Here is a 16,226-nt window from a genome sequence, read left to right as displayed (position 1 = left end):
GTTTACTATAGAAATCGTTTCCACGTTTAGTGGATCAAACCTAATATTTTCAATTAACAAAGAGGAAATGGCAAACGGAGTAAATAAATAAAATGTTGAACATTAAGAAATGTTAACTTAGCCTTTTAAATTGGTAAGCCAAATAGATGCAGTTAAGAAATGATTACTAAATACTCTCTCCTAAATCTTTCATTCTGTACGATCGAGACATACTCTTTCTTATTGTGTAAGAACGATATTTCTCTTCTCTCCATCTCTCTTTTCCTCTCGGAGTCGATGACTCAATCGTATGTGTGTTTATATATATATATATATATATATATATATATATATATATATATATATATATATATATATATATATATATATATATATATATATATACATATATATATATATTATATTTGTAAAAGATATAACATTTTTCTTAAGATTTTTTTTCATAACAGACACTAGTTAATTTTCAATCAAAGACCTACATATTAACAATTAAAAGACAATGATAAAAACAGTAATTGATTAAAAAGTTATTAATTATGATACATGTAAAAATGCAGACGCGCTAGCTCTATCCGGAACAGGTTGGAGAGAGAGAGAGAGAGAGAGAGAGAGAGAGAGAGAGAGAGAGAGAGAGAGAGAGAGAGAGAGAGATTTACACTGACTCCAAATCATAAATAAAGCAAGAAGCGTTCATAGGAATTTTTGCTATCTTCTACTGCAGTCAGGAAGAAGCTCTCAGCATGATATGTTTGGCTGTCTGCCGCTTTGAGAGGAGCTTGTTTATTGTGCTATATATAAATTTTACTATAGGTTTTTTGGAAGAACTCCCATGTCTTGAGAATAATAAGTCAAACAAGAGACGGTATATACAAATGCTTTTTGTTTGGGGAACCCGTCAGTAAAAGATTGATTTAACGTATCTTTTGCAATTACATGTATTTTACTTAGGCACCAGCAGCATTCAAACAGAACGTTTCCATCCAATATTTACAATAGCAATATACAGGGTGTCCCATAATAACTGAGTCCATTTACATTTGAATAACTTATGATCAAATCTATCAAACAAAACAATAAATGCATTTTAATTAATGTGTATAATGTTTACTCAGCAAATTTCACAAAACTTCATACATTTGTTTACAAATTGAACCTGTTTATAAAAAATAACAAAACAAATTTAAACAATGTACTCCAAATGACGTCCTCTTTGATCAATGAGAACGTCAAGTCGATGACGAAAAGAAGATTGGTGGATAAGACGAGATTTTGTGTGTGAATTTATTATATTGCCATGTACTTTGTGGTAGAACATTATCATGAAATGACATCCATATCAATTACATGTAACTGAAAATTTGAATGGACCTGAAAATTCGAGCTAACCTGATTTATTTTTAATTCTTTTGAAATAACCATGATTATTTTCGTAAACTGTAGTGTAGATAAAATTTATAATTCCATTTAGGAAAAAAATTATCCGGCTTATTTTTTACCTTTAAAGTTGATTAAACAGATTCTATCGGATGAGCATGATCTTACATGAACCATTATCTTAATCCATTTCTATTGTATTATGTGGTCTCTTGAAATTATATAAACTAATGCAATAAGTTTTAATTCAATACAATCCACCAAAAAATTAAGCTGGTTTGAAATAACTAATTTGAAATAAATAATTTCCAAGAGAATAATAATGAATTGAACTTTGTATTAAAATTATGTACAAATCAATGTGTTCTCCATTAATTTACTTAATTTATACTAAAGCAATGCTCATACAACTAGCGTTAGAAATGCTTACAGTAACGAACTCTATTCTTAATATTTATAGTAAAATGTTAAACTTCAAAACATGTTGCTTAAAATATAGTAATTGAAATCAAAATCTACCATTAAGGTTAGTACAACCAACTCGTTATTTTCTTCTTCGTTCTGTGTTTTTATGTTAACAACCAATGATGATTCAAACAACAATTACATGTATATTTTTGCGGCCCGTTTAACGCTTGCGTCAATGTGATTTCTTGTTTCATTTGGTGATAATTTATACAGGGGCATGGCCACGATTATGTCTTAAAATTCATATTTCCGATTTTAATATTTACAATGTTTCAGTAAGGCATTTCTAATAGGCAAACAAAATTTGAGTGCCAGTCGTTTAGTTATAGGCAAGTTATCGAACTTACAATTCTTTGCTATGTAAAGAAAGCTTTTGTATGTTACACGTTTTGAATTTTGAAGTGAAAGTTCTAGTTTTAAACCTAATCTGAATGTGTTTTGACGCTAGGAAAAGTTTATTTATGCTTAAAATGAAAAAGAAAATAGACAAATTAGCTTGAAAAAGAATGTTTACAGGTATTTTGAACCTATGTAAACAAAAAGAGGGCAGAGCCTTGTTTACATGACAAAGAATTGCGAGCTCTGTATCTTGCTTATATTTCTACGACTGACACTCAAATTTGATTTGATTATTAGAAACGCATTTCTAAAGCATTGTAGATAATAAAAACAGCAATTTACAATTTGACCAAAATCGTGACCATGCCCCTTTAAACTCATTTTCCGTGATCCTAAAACTTTGATATTGCCACAAATTTAATATGAACTTTTAATTCATAATTTGCCAAAGAGAAACGTTTGAAAGCTCACGTAATTTTACTTTTTTAAACAATCATTTGGTAATGAATAGACGTGGGAAATTGTCCCATTGCTTGGTGACACAGAGAATCAGCGATCATTATTTAGACATCCATTACTGAGTCCGGCTGATGGATACTAGTGCAAATGTTTATGTGATTTTACATGCCTTAAAATCTGACGCAGAATAAAATGATGTATTCCTCTTTAGAATGTTGTAAATATCAAATTTGAACAAACGATGTCTTGGATAATTTGTGAGATCCATGAACTATGTTACTATACGAGAAGACAATAGCTGATCCAAATCTAATCAAAATTGTCATTTACATGTATAAAAACATAAAAAAAGCATGCTTGGCTAACATTGCTAAGGATATTATTCAATTACATGTAAGTAAAGTATCTGATCCGATATGGGAAAATGTTTGCATACATTTTACATTTGAAGACTTAAAAGACGGACAAACGAGGAAAATTATGGTAAAAAGGCAACAATGGTTCCTCCTCAAAATAAAGCGATAAATGTGATTCGACGAACTATGGTAAAGCTTCAACTGTATTCAACTCAATGACGCTGTTAGCTCTAAACGACATTTTTCAAAAGAAAAAAGTCATTCAGGCCACAAGAGACGGTCTATTCTGTATATCGTGCTTTACTCGACTCATTTTAAACAAGGAATATATTATATAAATAGTGCCTGTTTGGGAGGGTAACAGTTGAAATTGACACCCCGAGAAAACCATTGTCAACCGACGCGAAGCGGAGGTTGACAATGGTTTTCGAGGGGTGTCAATTTCAACTGTTATCCTCCCAAACAGGCACTATTTATTTTGTTATACTGAATGTCTTTTTTAAAATTTTTAAGAAAATTTTACTGCTTTTATATAGGAATAACGTGAATTCTACAGCGAACCGTACGCGCATAGTTTTCGCGCATGTAACATTTTTTAATGTTACCCGTTGCCAAGTGCGTTGCTAACGCTGAGGGTAATAGTAAATATTATTAACTGCGTCTTAACCAATCAGATTTCAGTATTTAACATGAAAGTATAACAATACGGTATATTCATTTTAGCAAAATATATAACTTGATCTGTTTCACGACATACACTCATCATGCGAAATAAACCAGAACAAAATTTAGTCGGCTTTTTCTTTAGGATGTTGGTTTTTACAACCCTTTATCGGTTGTATTTGTGTATAGTTCAATTTTTTCAGTCAGAGTATACGACCTATAAGTTGGAACATCTTTATACAAGATAGATATTTGGCTGAAGTCACTTTGTCAGTGTGTCTGTGATAGATTTATCCACTAATGCAATTAACCAGTTGCTTGAAAAACTATCGGTACAATTCACTATTGTCTTAAATCAAATTGTTTAGCATTTTTTTCTTATAAAAAAAAATATTCAATATGCTTCTTTTCTACACTTTGAAGGAAGAGCAATATGAAATTATGTTAAAAATTTAATAAGTATCCATGCGAGGCTGGACGACCACGTAAGCGTCTAGGAGATAATTTGTAGCATATTTACAGTGAAGGTAAGATTAGATCCAACATGATCCAACATGACAAGAACGAAAACTCTATGTATCAATGTTTCAAGCATGATATTAAAACTGGAAGAGTAAACGTTCGTTAATGCATGTAAAAAAAAACCAGGTTTCTTTTTTCGGTGTAATTTTAAAATAAGGCTATAGTTTGTATTTAATGTGTTAAAGATCCCCATGAACATGTGATTAAAGTTAATTCCATTGAGCTTGGGTGGATTTCATGGATAGTATTCGAGTTCTTGTGGTTCATACGAGCAAACGCTGTTTCTGTGATAGTTATTAGATTTCTTCAACTTAAAAGGCACTTGTATACAGGGGTCCTTGTTGTCATTCTGAGTCTTTGTAAACATATTTCAGCCTATACCCTTACTTACGGCGTATCTTTGCTACAATCTATATATACCGTTCATTTCTGAGAAACAGAATGTCAGTTGCAATTTTCTGCTGCAGACGATCTGAAATCTGAAGTATCATTGGTTTACCTTTCTTGGCCTTTCGTGCAGCGGTTGAAAACATCAAGTCCTTTCACTGTGTGGAAGTGTCTAGTATCCAGATAGTGATAACATAGAAGGCGCGCTTTGTCTCGATGACTGAACTGAACCGAACAACACTTTATTTATTTTATAACGATTGATAAACAAGTTCCAAACTTATATTGGTACCTCTTGTTGGCACGGAGGTAAGCGTGAGGGAGTCATTGATGTGGGAGGAAGCCGGAGTACCCGGAGAAAAGTAATACCCCATCACGTACAACCACAGTCGCAGCGATGTGAAGCGAGTGCATTGTACACTGCGCTACTTCGGAGTCTAAGTTGCACTGATAAAAACAATCAGTGGTCCCCTTTTAAACATAAGCTCCTTTTAATGCATTTTTCAATTTCTAAAGTTATAAGTTTTTTTTATTTCTATCATCTTTGTACAATTTCTGCTCATGATGAACTATCATTTGAAAAAATGATTTACTCTAAAACTTATTATGTGTATTTGGTTTTTTTTTAAACAATGTACATGTCTATCACTTACGAACGTCAACTTGCTCATTCCGATCAACTTCTTCAAGTCATGTAGATTTTTATTATTTGCCAGTAAATAAAGGTCCTTGCCTACATTTTACAATAATGTCAGACATGCATATGAACCTTTTAGTCAGTTGGGGCTTACTATATGAATTGTACTGAATATGCTGTCTATGGTCTGTGTCGAAATGATTTTATTATTTTATTTTAATAATCCTTTTCTCTGTGTGATCTCTTTTTTTCATGGTGATATTTAAGGATTTAGATGCATAGGCTACAGGATGCTCCATCTTCCTATAACAAGCATCAAGTCTAAGTGATGACGCAACTACAGTATACCAACAGATTGACTTCATCCTTGGCGTCAAAATATTTGATTGTAATTGATGAGGTTATGGCTCTATTCAGTGATTGGTTAGCTTATGTTTCAGGAAATATCTTGATGAGTGATTACTTGCAGACTATTGTATCTATAAAAGGGTTGATCCAAAAGAAATGTCTTGCCGACAATTTATACAAGGGTTATCCAAAAGTAATGTCACTGTTGTGAAAAATAAAAAGAAAATGTAACAGTCGGTGTAAAACTAGAAAATTAGTCATGAAAAAAAAATATGGGTATTTTCAACGAATTAATTTTTTATATTTATTTAATCTTAATGCTTTTTATTATATCAAATACTATAGGTTTTAAGGTTAGGTTGTTGCCACGCTGCAACACGCCTTATGATACATTTGAGACATTACGCTTTCCTTAAGATCTATGCAACGCATGTGTCAATTATCCATTTTTATAACTTATTTACATTTTATTCTGTGAGTACTGATATAAATATGTCTTTTAAAAGAGGTCAAATTACTTTTCGGAGCTGTTTTTTTTATATACGGAAAAAGTGCAAGATCTCACGTAGCGAGATCAAATTTTTGTGGAGAAGGAAAATTTTTCATTTTGAATTCCCTTCCCAAGAGGCAGTGTACATCGGTGCATTGTAGTGGAGAATTTGGTTAGAAGGATTTAGTGAAGGCATTCCAATTTTTTTTATCTTTTAAACATACCATATATTGACAAGCATAATAAATTAAATATCCGTTAAAGTTGAAAATAAAAATGTTTGACCCGTCCCCTTCCGCTTTAGTTAATGAATTATAGTCATGCTAAGCTTTTTGGCAGGTAAAATCTTGAATACCTCTTTAATCTGAGTCTAGACAAATTCTTTTGGACTTTTCAAAAGTTTCCTTAAATTCCCCCCAAAATTTAACTCAATGACTCTCAATTATCTCAAAGGACGATGATTTTCTTTGATGAGCTTCACTCATTTGTTAACTTGGAGTAATTTACCAAACATTGTCATAATATTCAGACTTGCATCATTCAAATGACAAGAGGCCCATGGGCCACATCGCTCACCTGAGCAACAATAGGCATAATAAAATGAGACAAAATACAAAATATTTGGACAATGTGGTGTAATACATGTCGATCCTTTATAAATAAAAATTCATTTTCTCACTGAATATTCTTATGTTAATAACCAAGTCCTTCTTCTATCTTGTTGATTTTAGTCATATCACATGTTAAGCATTGCAGTTCTAAAAAAGATCCTAAACAATTGTTTATATATGGGATATAAATCTACATCAAACTCTGAACCCATTGTGGGGCCCAAGAATCATCCAGGGGCCAGAGTCTCAACAATTTTAAAGAATCAATAATATGTCAAAATGCTTGCATATGAGTAAAACCGTATGTAATAACAATTCCCATTTTGTAAGCAATTAAAATGTTTTCCTTTGTACAATTGGATCCCCAATGTGGCCCCACCCTACTCCCAAAAATTTTGATTTAAACGTATTCAAATATTCACTATCTGTAGTTGATTCCACTAAAGTTACATCTTTTCTAAACAAATGGTTTTTTAGAAGAAGATTTTTAAAGATTTCTCTCTATATCTTGCTATGTAAAAATTTGCCCCCACCCCGTTGTGACCCCATCCTACCTCAGGGGATCGGAACACATTTGAATTTACCATACCTGGGGATGCTTCCACACAAGTTTAAACTTTTCTGGCCAATTGGTTTCTAAGAAGATTTTATAAAATTTAATCAATATATTACTATGTAAAAGTTTGACCCCCCCCCCCATTGTGGCCCCACCTAACCCTCCAGGGGACATGATTTTCAAAACCTTGAATCTACATTACCTGAGGATACATCCACACAAGTTTCAGCTTTTCTGGCTGATTGTTTGAGAAGAAGAGTTTTAAAGAATTACTTAATATATTTCCATGTAGAAATTCGACCCTCCCCATTGTGGCATCACCCTACCTTCCTGGGTCATGAATTTCACAACTGTGAATTAACACTACCTCGGGATGTTTCCACAAAAGTTTCAGCTTTTTTCAGCAGAGTGTTGCTATTGTAGTTTTTCCACAGAGAAACCCAAATCGGCCTCCTTAATTATTAATAAATATTATTTATTTTTAGATTTCTCTGTTAAAGTTGTCGTGAAAGCCTCGGGGCAGAATAAAGCTCTATTTTCGTTATCTTTTACAAAATAAATATAGTTATTTATTTAATCTATATTTAGCTGTATGACCTTAACGTGTTTTTTTTTTACATCACAACGTTAACGTTACGGCACACACAAATAGTTGCGAGACAGATTGAGCATGAGTTTAAAGGGGGGGGCGGTTAAAAGTTGCATCTTAATGATGTCTTTCATGATAGTAACATATCATATATAAAAGAGACTGTAATAGTCAATTTAAAAATATGGCGACTTTATGTACACTAAATCAATCCGCTATTAAGATCAGATATGCTAAGAAAGCACCATTCTTTACTTACGTACAATGCAGCTGTTTGTTGTTATTCAAATTATGCACATTAAATTGAAATGCTCTTAAAATCCTTTCGCACAAAAATGTAGAACACCGATTGCACGAAATGTAGATGAATCATTAATGTCATTTATATTTGAAACAGGCTACTATGTTGAGGACTAAATTGTGTAGATACCTATGATATGGGCCCAACATGGCCCCCTAAAATGAACACCATCAATTTACTGTAATTCTTTGTTCGAATATAACGGAAAAATTTCTTCATAATTTTCATTTTTGGTCCAAATACCAACAATTTTGAAATATGACAACAAAAAGTTAACATGTTTCCGCAATTTTTGCGTTTTTACAATTAAACGTTTTGTTTTCTAGCAGTTTGTCTTTCAGAAAACATGGAGTGATTGCTTAAATAAACAAAATATTTTTATCAAAGATGTATATGTCTAAGACTTATAAGTGACAAAAAAGATTATTCATGTTCAAAGCATTGCTCTTTATTTCCCATTCAAAGAAAGATAAGAAAACGGTCAGATTTTGACAGATTTTTAATGAATTACAAAACTAGCGTCATTTTAGACGTCATATATATATATATATATATATATATATATATATATATATATATATATATATATATATATATATATATATATATATACTGCCAGTAAGTGCAAAAAAATCAATAACATATATCACATATTCCAAAAATAACATATATCTTTTACCAGAAACATTTTGAAAACTGCTAATTATGGGGGCCAAACTTGACTCATGTCATATATAGTAGTTTACTACATGTATTTGATGTCTTTAATGCGAATTCGACATTTTATGGTTCTCTTTAATAGTATTATGGTTTTTCCTTGTATTTAATGAAAATTCACTCCAAAAAGCAAATCTGTTAAAAACTTACAGAATATATATTCAATGTAGCAATAAAACTAATACCAACAAACTTTTCTCCAATAATCAAGAAATATTACTTTTCATTTAAAATCATATGATGAAAAAAAAATGGAGGCGCATTTCGAAAAATTAAAATGATAAGATATATCTAAGCATTTTAAATTTCAAAGTTTCCTAGTTTTTTCCAAAGTACTTACTTGACTCTTGAAGAACTTTTTTCCTGTCAACATTTTCCCTGTTAAATTGTCAATGATATATAGTTAATTCAAATAATTATTAAATCATATTTTTGGTCACATCTTCTGCATAGTATTCAATTGCATAAATGGCTTTATTTTTAACCCATAATCAATATATTATACATAATTTAATTGCTTTGTGCTTCTACCACTCGAACACATATTTTGAGTTTCTACTGAATTTTTTATTTGTGAAAAACTATTGTTATATCTAGTTTTGACTCTTTTATATAATGATGAGATCTTGTCAGTATTTCTTGTGTAATTTTCATTCTATGATATAGATGTGAAATATGTGGCTTAAAAAAACGCTCTTTACTTGAATACAAATAAAGGTTTCATCTTATCAATACCAAGAATTACCAAAAAATTATGGCAAGATTAAACACCCTTTTCCTTATTCTTCAAACAACATTTTGTTGTTTGCTCACGTTCGATCTAGAGTTGATTGCTTAGCATGTTCAGAGCCATATTACAGTCTAGAATGCATTAAACGCTGATGAAAAACGGCTTGAAATTCTGACAAACGATGGCGTAAATCAGGCGAGAAAAGGGGGACATCCTGCTGTGACTTTAAACTTTTAAAAAAAGATTAAAGTAAGGGATGAAAGACACATGATGGATTTGTTAAGAAGAAAATAACATCTTCATTATCCATTAATTAGAAGCATTAATATTGAAAACCTGGACATAAAACTTCCCGATTTATTCAAAAGTAATCTTATAATCATCTTTTAAATCATCAAATCTGTTTAATTACTTCATACATGCATTGAACTATGATTTAATTAAAGAATTTCGTAATTCTCCGTTACGTAACTAATTCATTCGTGTATGCATTGTTTATGATCAAATACATCACTCATTAGAGCCCCAGATGATGCAAATTGGTCGATTATTTCAAGCTCAGTTCACTAATCCATAACATACAGTACGATACAAATTCTGTCGTATTTATTTTAGGTTGCCTTTGTTCTTATACACGATATTTAAACTGAAAATGATAACTGGGAACACAGGTTAATCAGGTAAAAGTCACTAACATTATGCCTAATTATTGTTAATTGCCTCTCTAAAGGCTGTCACACCAACCGCGTCCCCGCGGCGTGTTCATGGCGTTGTAAAATTCATGGAATCGCCGTAGGATCGCAAGGAAAATTAAGAAAAAATGTACAGTTTTATTTGAAAATTTTACAAGTGGAGTTTTCACGGCGTCCTGACGGCGACCGAGGCGTTCTTACGGAGCTCTCACGGCGTTCTACTTGGCGATTAACTGCGCTCTCGCTGAGTCTCCGCCGCGCGCTCATTGCGTGCTAGGAGATTTTACCGCGCGTCCACGGCGTACTCTGCGCGCTGACTGCGTGCACAAGACGTTCTTTACTTCTTGGTAGGTTAATATTTTGTACAATTGAATGGGAAACAAACAATAATTTACAACTAGTAAACAAATGATTAAAAAATTGTTTTGATTTTATGAAAAGGTACATGAAAAGGTACATTGTAATTGAAACATAGTTACTTATAAACAATTTGTAAAGGGCTAGGATTAAACTCTAAGTAGTCAGATCTACAAGAAAGATCCGTTATTCGTTGTTAGAAAACAGAAAAGATTTGAAAACATTATAACCAAATGGCATGAATTCCATCTACGTCCATTGATACGTACTGGAATATTAGCAAATTCTACTTTTTACATAGTCATCTACATCCAGTTTAATAATTATTACCATCTCTTGCTATTGTACAACAGCCATTTTTCGAGTTTTCGTGGTCTTGATGACAACGCAGTAGAAACGCCGTTGGAACGCGGTTTAAACGCAGAAGAAACGTCACGAGAGCGCGATGAACGCAGCAACAGCTCTTTGGGGTCGCTGTGTGAACGCATCCAAATGGAAAACAACTTGTTCAAACGCTGTGGATGCGCAGTGAGAGCGCAGTGAGAGCGCGATAGAGACGCAGTGGGATCTCAAAGGACTCCGTGAGGTCTCCGTGCAAGCGCAATTGACTTATCACTGCGTCTACACTGCGATTAGCTGCGTTCCTTGAGCGCGCCGACGGAGCTCTCGTGGCGCTGTTGGAGATCTTACGGCGTTGTCACGGCGATTTCACTACGCTTCTACGGTGAGTTTATCAGAACGCCGAGCCACGGCGCGTACTTTGTGCAAGTTCAAAGTGCGCGCCGTCGCATGGCGTTCTTCGTTGTTCAAGGCGATCCCACTGCGACGGACGAAGATGCCGTTGCGTTCTTACGGCGCTGTAGGAGACTCTACTGCGTTTACTTTGGCGTTTTACATTATTTAAGGACGCAGCGGGATCGCCGTGAGGACGCAGCTCCGGTGTGACAGGGGTTTAATTGTATGATAAAATGACATTAACAAATCGTTAACCGTCTCAAAAATCTATAAAACGAAATACAATTTCAAAGCAGAGCAACAAGGACCTCTTAAAATATAGAGGTAGGAACAGGTGCCATGGAGGAGTGAGCATCCTCTGCTGACCGGTCACACCCGCATTGTGCTCTTTGTCAGAATCGGGAAAAACCCGGGAAAAGTCTGTAGACAACTAGGTGATTTATTATGGTTTAACAATTAGTATGAAAAACGTCAGTCAGCATGCTACCCAGTGGAAGATCGTATTTGCTGACAAGGTCGTTGAAGTTATACGACATTTTTGTGAAATTTATGTTTATGTTTTTCAAACACGACTGGCAATTAAGTGTTATGATATTCATCCATTCTTAATGAAAGAGTTTCATAATTGTTTTATTCATTGCACCACCACCACTTGTATCTAATATGGTAGTTGTCTTTTTGAAAAAAAAAAATGGTCAACTGAACAAGAGGCCTCTAGGTCGGGCATAGGCCTTGACGGTCGACTGAGTACCGTAGCTTTTAGGTTGACCCTGTCAGAAAGTCCCATTGCTTCATTTTTTAGTCTATTAAACTCTTATCCGAATTTATTGTCTGAAAAACATTTATTCGTAAGGGGGGGATTGGCAATAGTTGGAAGAATCTTGGATTATTTATATTCTAGCTCCAGGTGCCAAAAATTGAATTCTTTAAGTAAAAAGCTTGGTTTTCGTGTTTTGAAATTTTTACATGATCGCCATTCCGAATTGTCATTAGTCATCAATGATCTCATTTGAAAACTTTCATATAAAACCAGTGAGAAAAAAATGGCATATTAAAAGATCAAATTATCAAATTTCATCATTATTAAGGGTATCAATTAAATCACGATAAATTCTGTTGTGTTTTGAAAAGTAATATTGTTTGAAACAATCAGAGATGTAACAGGTATTTCACATGGCGTCCATTTTGAGAATGACGGCCATATTATATTATTATCATTTTGTATGTTAAACGTGTAAAGCAACCACAGCCTATCAACTTTGTAATATTTGAACTCATAGGATCAAAAAAAGTTATTTTATTAAACAAAGTTATAAACGATAAGCAATATGGATTTTTATTCTTGTAATTTTCCGTCATTTATAGTTGTCAATTAATATGTTCGGTTGAGGTAATTTATTTATAGAAATGAATTTTAATTAAAATCCTACAGTAATTTAATTCAGACAGATGGTTTTCCTTCGGAAAAAATAAAATATCCTATAGGATTTTAATCCTAGGAATTTTTTTTCAACTCCTATTGGAATTTATACTCCTATAAGAAATTCTTTTATTCCGGTAGGATATTTGAATTTTCCAATAGAAACAATTGTTTTCTCTATAGGAGAAATTATTTTCCTGGACGAATTTTTAAAAAATAAAAGTTTCACCTGACAGGTGAGATACATCAATCACAATGTGGTTATAAACTCTTTAAGCAATAGTCTATCATATGACATACATGTATTTGAATTTTTCGAGTACATGCACTTTAGATGGGTACAAAAATGTCCCCTTGGCACCGGCTTTTTATCCGGCACAGTGTTTAATGTTAAGCCCAGTCTTCAAAAATAGGAGGAGTTCGGGGTGACCACCTTCACATAAAAAGGCACCGTCATACTAAAATGCACAATCACATAAAAAGCACCATCATATAAAAAGCACTTTCACACATAAAAGCACCATCTTCATATAATAAAGCACCATCTTCTCATGAAATACCAACATCAGCATCTACATGTACATGCATTGCGTTCCATACGCGGGAGCATTTTACATGGTTTTAAGCTTATCGCGTGTAAATTTCCCCCTCGCGTAAACAACCAATTATACATTATGGCCTTATTGGCCGCACCAATCATGCATATTGTTTTCCTCATAAGTACATGTATATGGGAGTGAAGATCAGATTTCTAAGCTTTATTACATTTTTACCACAGGTACATGTATATGTTCATATTGCCCCCGCTTTTGGGCTTGAACCCCTGATCCAGGGACCATGAATTATACTATTTTTGCTTCATGGGCATCATAATCATATAATCATGCATTTTTTTCCCTCCAACATGTGTGGGATTAGATGATTTTATAAAAATTCGCCCTTTTTTGCTTAATTGGCCAAATTAATGTGACCCTGGGGGTGGTATGGTCATAAATTTCCCACTTTATGAATTTCTTATCCCAGAGATGCTTCAACTTAACATGATAATAATTGGTCGTGCAGTTTTTAAGAAGAAACAATGTAAATTAAATTGGTAATTCACGACGCACTATTGACTACGCATGACGACGGACGAAGGCCATTTCCAATAGGTCACTTGAGTGACTCGGCTAAGTGATATAAAAATATTTAATAAGTATCTGCTTACCCGTCAGAAAAAATTAAATATAGTGAATGTGACTATAGTATTTTACAAATCGGTATAAACAGTTTTTAATATCCTGTTTAATATGACGTGTTCTCAATATCCAACTTTAAGGTAAAGTACATGTACTAATGTTAAAAAATGTTTAGCGGGTTATTTTTTTTTATACATTTTGCTAACTACCTTCATGAAACACCAAAAGGAGACACTCTATTGTATAAAGATTGTTCTATTCAGATACATTTAACAACATGATTTGAAAATTGCATTGGTGACGTCAGTAATCATGAATGTATTGACTGTTAAAATACAAAGGGAAGCCATTATTTGATAAAGACAGCAAAGATTCATCAATTCAGGAGTGTTTGGATTGCATGACAGATAAATTGAGAGATTATAGGACAGATTTAAAAAGATTAAAGAGATAATTTGTCATTTATTTGATGGTATTGTTCCAAGCATTGAACGCAAATTTCCATTTATGACCGATCGTTTCCCATCCAACAAACTTGAGCATCAACATGCAAATTTGTCTGGCTTCTTGCATTATTGTTTGTCAGCATATTTTTAAGAAACAGTTTCTATCATTATTGATTAATTGATTGTTGTTAAACGTCCCATCAGAATTCTGTCAGTCAGTCTGTCTGAGTTGCCACCAGATTGTAAAGAAGGCATTATTGATCTATCCTCTGCGCAAAAGGCAATTACTCAGCGAGGGTTTCTTTTTTTGTGCTAGCTCCTTCTGTGACACGGGACCTGATTAAAACAAACTTTCAATCAATTCACCGTAAACCTACAAATTCGTCTACAAAAAAGATTTCAAATAGTACTTCAGAAAATAATTGCAATAAACGCATTCATATCTATAGAAACAAGCATTCTGAGAGTATTGCATAAGCAATACACGTCCCCTACCGGTAACCCTTTGATTGCGAATGGCAAAAGTTTGAGACTCTGTATATTAAATATCCCCTATCATAAATGTAGTAATTGTAAAGTATGAAATTATGAAAAATGATTATAATAAACAGCAACCAATCTCAAAAATCCATTTAAAAAGTACATATTTGAAGCAAAGCAAACACAGAACTTGTCTATTATTCAACAGCCCAAACCCGATAACGAACCCGATTGTAATAATAATAATGATAAAACCCTGCCGTTAAAATTTACACAATACTTGACACCATTTTACAGAACTTGTTTGTTATTAGAAATGATAAATGTAATAATACAAATAATGCACGATATTATTTATTATTTGACTGACCACATAAGGTCCTCGTTCATTTAGTACACACCGAGCCCGATAACGAACCCGATCATTAAAAAATTTGGAGTAAAAAAAATTAAATTTCTGGAAATTGTGTTGACTAGACGCTACAAAAGTATAAACTTGGTCTGCTGTTTTGATATTTTGAAGCTGCTCAGCAAGTTTCACATCATTCGTCAAACGCATGCAGAAAAAACAACGGAAAACTAAAGTGGGACAGACAGACGGACGGACAGACAGACAGACGGACGGACGGACGGACAGACAGACGGACTGACGGACGCAGAGGAAAGCTATAGTCCCCTCCGGTGAAACCGGTAGGGGACTAATACATCCTACTTTCTCCCTTGTTCCCTACAGTTTACTTGGTTTTTTCTCCTTCGCCGTCTAAAACGAAACGTTGTATATATATTGAAAGCTAACTAATAGATATAAATACTTGTATTTCCCCTAAACTATGCAACAGAATTCGAACATTATTTTCCGAAACAAAAAAAACTCCTTAACTTTTCTTATTAAAATTATTTATTTTGTTTACTTTTTTTAGACCCGTGTGTACAGTTTATAGCTTGAAATATCGCATCTAAAAATATGTGGTAGATCTATAGGTAATTTGTTGATCACTCGACTTCTTAAACAACAGTAATAATTTCTCTTTTTTTGTAGCAATGCAGTATAGATTAGTTGGTATTTAAGATCAATAAGTGCCCAAACAAACTTTTGTATTAACGATGAATTAAAGATGGCATGGAAGACTGCGATAGAAATCAAAAGAAAATTGAGACACCACAAATGTTAATTATTCCATTGAATATCATAAATTATTCAAAATATATGATTTTCAAATTGTAAAACTTTGACCATTATTTAATTCGATTTTGAAATTTCATGCAATGGTAAAACTTGTACGTTCTGAAGCCAGTCTTCAACTCGTGACTTCTCGTGACGTGTGAGTGATAGTTTAAGAAAACTAGCAACAATGTTAAACACAGCAATTC

The sequence above is a fragment of the Magallana gigas genome, chromosome 2, assembly GCF_963853765.1.
Source record: "Magallana gigas chromosome 2, xbMagGiga1.1, whole genome shotgun sequence".
NCBI classification, from domain to species: Eukaryota; Metazoa; Mollusca; class Bivalvia; order Ostreida; family Ostreidae; genus Magallana; species Magallana gigas.
The sequence above is the reverse complement of the archived record's forward strand: the minus strand, read 5'-3'. Positions refer to the sequence as shown.